Source organism: Triturus cristatus, chromosome 7 (genome assembly GCF_964204655.1).
Source record: "Triturus cristatus chromosome 7, aTriCri1.1, whole genome shotgun sequence".
Taxonomy (NCBI): domain Eukaryota; kingdom Metazoa; phylum Chordata; class Amphibia; order Caudata; family Salamandridae; genus Triturus; species Triturus cristatus.
Window position 1 is genome coordinate 420,063,938 of NC_140590.1, and position 6,781 is coordinate 420,070,718.

The 6,781-nt window shown below is 49.9% G+C and overlaps 1 pseudogene; it reads right to left on the reverse strand.

The window, feature by feature from the left end:
• Positions 1-826: 826 nt before the first annotated feature.
• On the reverse strand, positions 827-1,031 carry LOC146809846 (Nuclear RNase P; annotated as a pseudogene).
• Positions 1,032-6,781: the final 5,750 nt, after the last annotated feature.

Consider the following 6,781-nt stretch of genomic DNA (forward strand, 5'->3'; position numbering starts at 1 on the left):
AATTTACTGTCTTAAAATGGCACGCGACGAAGCACAGCCTTCACGTTGTGTTGGTAGCGGGCGATACTGAAAGCCAGTCTCCACAGCTCAATGGTCCGATACCGGAAGGTAACTAGGGCGGTTTGTGGCCCTCGTTCAAAGACGCCCGGGTGGAAAGGGCGCGTTGCCGCGCGCACAATGAATGGACAAGAGGACGGCAGTATCAGGAGATGGACTGGGCTGTGCACGGAGTACCCTGCACACGTTCTTTTGGTCACAGATTGGCTCATTTACAGGTTTTGTACGAGTGGATGTGGCAACAAAGGGTCAGTCTTCCTTTGGATAAAACGTGGTATTTTTTTTTTTTTTTTTTTTTTTTGCATAAGGAGCGCTTTACATAGCACCGTATTTACATAACACATTCAGGCTCGGGGAGATTAAGTGATTTGCCCAGAATCACATGATGTGGACGCGACCTCGAGGCTCGAACCCTGGTGTCCTGCACTAGAGGCGGCAGCGCAGCCGACGGACCACTTCCTTGGCCTGGACGCGACCCCCGGGCTCATTACTTTTCGACTGATTGCTAAGCTGACTACAGAAAATGCTGCGAAATAGGCGCAAGTGACAGGCCCAAGGCACATACAGTGTGCGAGAGTCGAGAACAATCGGACGAATAAAGGGCGCACACGGGTAGCACTTGTAAAGCAGCTTAGTAGGTTGAGCGCCTGCTGCTGTCAGTCGATGCACAAAATGCAGTCGAAGGACACATTTTCTAATGGGCCGCTCAATACTTAATCGTCAGATTCATGACAAGAGTGCCACTGGGTTTAGGAATAGGAGCAGAAATAGCGGGAGGACAGTAGTCTGAATTGGGTTATGAGGCGCCATTACCTCACTTAAGCCATTGCACTCAGAGCGAGTACCAGATACACGGCCACGCGTCTCCTGCCGCCCCCTTTGGGCCCCGGGGAGCTCGCTCCCCTTTTCAAGGGACGCCCTGCTGGGGCAATTACGCACTCTGCACGTGACCTCAGTGATGTTCTTCCTCTGCTTATTTTGCACTGTGCCGCGAGTGCAGTTTAACGTCTAACCTGCTTGCAAAGTGCTTCGAGGTGTGCTGGACGCGGATGCACGGCGGTTGACACCGGCCTATCCAACTTCAACAAAAACAGAATACAGCGACGGTTCTCTTGGTATGTGGTATATTGGATTCAAAGCCCCACGGCCTTCCACGATGATCACTGTAACACAGCGACTATTGGCCGTCAAGTAACCCTGGGTCTGATTTACAAGACGGCATAAAACGCCCCCTCGCTCCCACCCAAAAAGTCGGTTGTACCGTCCGCTACCTGGGAGGTAAAGCCACTCGGTTCCGAGTTGTGTTTCTGGTGAGCTGCCCACTCTGCCCCCCCCCCCCCCTCGTGGCGCGAACTCGATCCGGAAGTATAGGAGAGCTGAGTCTTGGCACCTTATTCACATTACACAATCGTGCGGGGGATGCAGCGAAGGCGAACTGCGTAAACTCTGCCCAAAATAGCTTCCAAACAGACCTTCGGCACCCCCCCACCCCCTCGCCCGCCCCCTGGGCGCCCTCACGCAGCTTGCGCAAAAAACCGTGTGAATATCCCCTGGCAGGCATAGCCAACCCCGGGCGCAACCTTGTGCTCTGCCTTTGAGACTGCCTGTGATCTCCTACGAGACCCGGACCTGGCTGCACTCACGGTCGCCCTCCCTGCCGCCGCTGCACTGGACTGAGCAGAGAGGCCTTAGATGCACGGGGGGCGGGTGACACGGAACAGCGAGCCAGAGGCACAGTCTCGTTATCTGCCGAGGAGACGACACTGGGGGGAGGGAGTAAAAAACCCCAACACTGATCGCCACGAGCTACCAGGGAGAGTGAGAGGGATCAGACGCTCATAACCCGAGCACGCTCGAGGCCTCCCGCAGGAGCAAACTTGATATTTAAATATCGATGTGGACAACAAGGAGCACGGGGCACAGGGCCAGAGCACTAGCCCCCTCGCACTCTACTCTCCCCTCCCGACACGCGACCCACAGCATTCTGCCCCCAACGTACCCACGATCCTGCCCCTTCATAAACTCTTTCCCCGAGCACGCCCCCCGCCCCGCCCGTGGCACGCCGACCACAGGGCCCTGTCTCCTGGTACTGCCCAGGGACAAGGCCGGGGCGAGAGGGAAGTAACCGGCAGACTCACCGAAGTAAAGACGGGCGACACGACGGAGCACGACGGACTGCAGGCAAGGCGAACGGGCGGACAAGAGATGAGTTTGCAATTTTGCCACCTTATGACACTTTGACAGCGTTTGCGGGACTCGAACCCTTGTCCTGTGAGAGCCTTAAGAACCGCAGGCACAGGACTTACCATTGAGCAGGACAGAATATGTACCCCCCTTTGCTCCTCCCCGCCGGAAGCAGCTACCTGTCTGGGGTCTCCCTTGGTCAAACCCAGGGACACGACCTCCCACCCCTGTGCCTTCCTGTGGCACTAAGGCGGCCGCCCTCAAAGGGGCGGGCCGCTGCGCAACCCCCCCCCCGGGCAGCCTTACATAGTGATTCTGCCTTTGCCTCTGAACAAGCTTAAGGCCTGGTTTCCCAGAGAACAGGAAACTATAATGAACGTTCATTATGAGGAAGGGATCTACGAGCAGTCAGTACACACAGACATGCCCACCCAAGTAGCTTTTGCTCAGCCTGCGGCTGATACAGAGGGAGGGGCTGGGGATTCCTTCCGTTCTCAGGGGACAGCTGCACAGATTATTAGGAAGCCTCCCTTCCACTTCTAGGGGGCAGGGGGGGAATTGGGGAGGAACTGTTACTGGCTGAAATGAGATGATAGTGCCTGTGTGACTCCAGTACAGCTCCATTTAGAGAATGATTATTATGCAGCACCGTGTAGAGTGAGGTCCGATGGAGATACACGCCCCCTGCTGTAAAAACACTGCCTCATGAAACTTGCACGAGCAACTCTTGGTGCGGACCTGACAGTGTTGGGACATTATCCCCCAGCAAACCCGAGAAAGCTATGCAATGACAATGTTTAGATGAAAGGGCCCTGCCACTGTTGTTACAGCAGGCTGCGAGGAGGGGGCGGGGACAGAATATGTACCCCCCTTTGCTCCTCCCCGCCGGAAGCAGCTACCTGTCTGGGGTCTCCCTTGGTCAAACCCAGGGACACGACCTCCCACCCCTGTGCCTTCCTGTGGCACTAAGGCGGCCGCCCTCAAAGGGGCGGGCCGCTGCGCAACCCCCCCCCCCCCCCGGGCAGCCTTACATAGTGATTCTGCCTTTGCCTCTGAACAAGCTTAAGGCCTGGTTTCCCAGAGAACAGGAAACTATAATGAACGTTCATTATGAGGAAGGGATCTACGAGCAGTCAGTACACACAGACATGCCCACCCAAGTAGCTTTTGCTCAGCCTGCGGCTGATACAGAGGGAGGGGCTGGGGATTCCTTCCGTTCTCAGGGGACAGCTGCACAGATTATTAGGAAGCCTCCCTTCCACTTCTAGGGGGCAGGGGGGGAATTGGGGAGGAACTGTTACTGGCTGAAATGAGATGATAGTGCCTGTGTGACTCCAGTACAGCTCCATTTAGAGAATGATTATTATGCAGCACCGTGTAGAGTGAGGTCCGATGGAGATACACGCCCCCTGCTGTAAAAACACTTCCTCATGAAACTTGCACGAGCAACTCTTGGTGCGGACCTGACAGTGTTGGGACATTATCCCCCAGCAAACCCGAGAAAGCTATGCAATGACAATGTTTAGATGAAAGGGCCCTGCCACTGTTGTTACAGCAGGCCGCGCTGCCAAAAAAAGCACATTTGCAATACAACAGGACTCGCATTTATGCAAGACCTATTGCATTGCAAACGGGAGTGAGAGCGGGAGGCAGGGGAACGAGAAGGCACGAACAACGGGAGTGCGGGCGGGGGGGGGGAGAAGGCACGGACTGCGGGAGGGGAGGAGAAGGCACGGGCAGCAAGAGAACCTAATTAAAGAAAATCGTGCTCACAATCTAAATAACACATACCGAGCAACACAAATAAAGAGGCCAGATGCCATGGAAGGATACAAATGACGACATGGCCATAATAAGGAGGGACTAACAAGCCTCATAATCAACCAGAAGGCAGCATTTATGAAACACAATGACTCGAGCCAATTAAAAACATGGGCAGAGAGTGGGCGAAGCTTCCACTGCATACTCCATTATTGCATGCCTCGCAGAGCAAGCTGCCGCTATAGACTTGACCTAAAAATGGCAATACAGAGAAATGTTAAATAAAAAACTTGTCTGTCTGAAGTGGCCAGAAAAATCAGGAACGAACAGACAGCATCCCTAGTAGAACAGGAATGTCTCCTCACTCACCCTCCAAATCGAGGGTTCGCACATTAATTTTGCATACGAAATTAACAGAACTGCAGAATCATCGTGGTATGATTAATATTGTTACATTCACAAAACATTCCTGAGTACAGTCGCATAACACACCATATTGCCTTTATACCTACGCATCATCCAACTACATGAATATTTATTATTCTGCCCTCTTCATGCTTATGTCATCCGGAGATGGTACCACAAGCTAGATACAAGACTAACAGTGTGGTGTGTGAATGAATACAGTGATCTATCCGAAAGAACTTATGCAAATAGGTGCAGATTTGCGACTGAGACGGAAATTGTTCATCCTAGACAGCATGAGCAATGACAATGGAAATAAACAAATAATATTCCACCTGACTATGTGTTACAAAAACAACAGGGACTGAAGTGTGTAGGAGGAGGACACAGGTGACAAGGGGACATTTTGGAAAACATGGCCACTAGGCCTAAATTGAAGCTTAGTTGACAAGAGTCAGGAAAACACACTTCTACATATCATAGACATTTTGTTTATATGTGTAATCATGTGTGAAAATATATTCTACACATTTTTAATGAAGCACGGAAATATAAACAAACAAACATTCTTTGCAAAACCACTATACGACCCTTAACTAAAATGCTCAGGGTCCTTATAATTACCATGCACAGTCACAAAGGCAGTTCATATGTCCCTACTGAGAAACCCATTTGTTTGATCAGTTGACAATCATGCACAAATAATGCACATAATGAAACAAAAATTAAGAGAAAAAATGCAGGCATCAAGATAACATAGAACAAGAAGAAAACAAAAAACTTAAGTCTTCAGGAGCACATTTGAGTGCACTTTCGAAAATCTATGTACATGGCTACAAAGAAAATCTTTGCAACTAGAAAATCATTCTGGTAGTAATGCTGGAACATAACCTGCCTTATGTATATCAGATATAGTTGGCTTTCCAATGTACTTCGGAGAAAACAAAACCAACTTACAAATTTACGTCTTGCTTTTGAAGAACCAAGGATGTTTTTGCAGTCTTAATCAAAGTGCCTTAAGAATAAGCGAGAACAATGCGTTTGAATCACAGATAAAGGAGTTTAGGAAAAAATGTAGAAAAGAAAAAAAGTGCAATTACTTCATCCTCCCAATTGGAAAAGAATAAGTATATTTGTTTGTTCAAGATCGTTATTTAAGATTCAAAATTACCCATGTTGACCAATAACCAGTTTAAAATAGAGACCCACACGATTCTTTGTAGTCCAATTGAAATTCAAATAATGTATTTAGTGAACTGTGGCGGCCTGTACGGGGGGGGGGGTGGGGCAGGGAGGCGGGGGGGGGGGTGAGGAGGATGTTAAGAGAGGATGGGAGGTTTAAAAAAAAGATTTCACTTACCGGATCGTCGCGTCTCTCCTCCATTTCTCCCAAATCGTCCCTCAGCTCCGGCCGGAAAAAGGAAGCACCCCGACTCCCCTGAGCCAATCACAACACTGCAATGCAGCGTTGTGATGGGGCTGAGAGCTGCGGCGCGGTGCTCAGGCGGAGAATGGTAGCCTTGTCATGTTCTCCTCTGGGTGGAGAACATGCAAAGTGCGCATGACGGTTTAGCTAGGCCAAGACCTCTGACCAAACCATCATGCACACTTTAGAGTGTAGCAACCACTCCTACCCCCTCGTCACAGGAGCCCGGCCTGGCCCCTCCCGAACCTGGCAGATACTAAAAATAAAATGATAATAACTTATGTTATTATCATTTTCTTTTTTATTTTACACTGCTCCGTGAGCAGTGCGGCAATGCTTCTCCGCCTTAGCGGAGGACCCGCCACTGCACAATCACTGATTATCAGTAGTAATGGTAATTAACTTTTTATTTCCTTTTGGGGCTTCTATTACTCCTGCTGCAAACTTAGCACCTGATTTAGAATTCAGCGGATGGGTTACTCTGTCACAACTGTGACGGATAATCTGTCCTCCATATTACAAGGGCCATTGTATATAATGCACTGGTAACGCAGTAGATGGGATGTACGTCACAGTTGTGATGGAGCGACCTGTTCACGTGCTCTAAATCAGGCTCTTATTTTTTTAATGGTACTGAAACCATGAACATGTTTAGGACCCAGTGTACCAAGCTCTGTCCACAATTCAGAAGTTGCAAATAGCACACTGATTTATTTGAAAACAAAGTTGAATATTGTAGTGCGAGAGATGTACTAATCAGTCACACTGCAAAACGCGTATTCTCAGGAGGGCAAGCAAAACTCCCCGCCTCATGAATATTAATGAGCCTGGGGGCATTTTGGGACCCCTTGTGAACTTCTGTGAACGCAGCGATGTTGGTCAATGAGCGACAGGAAACGCCCCTCCTTATGATCCTGGGGTCTCAGTGCCTGCCTGGAAACATATTTT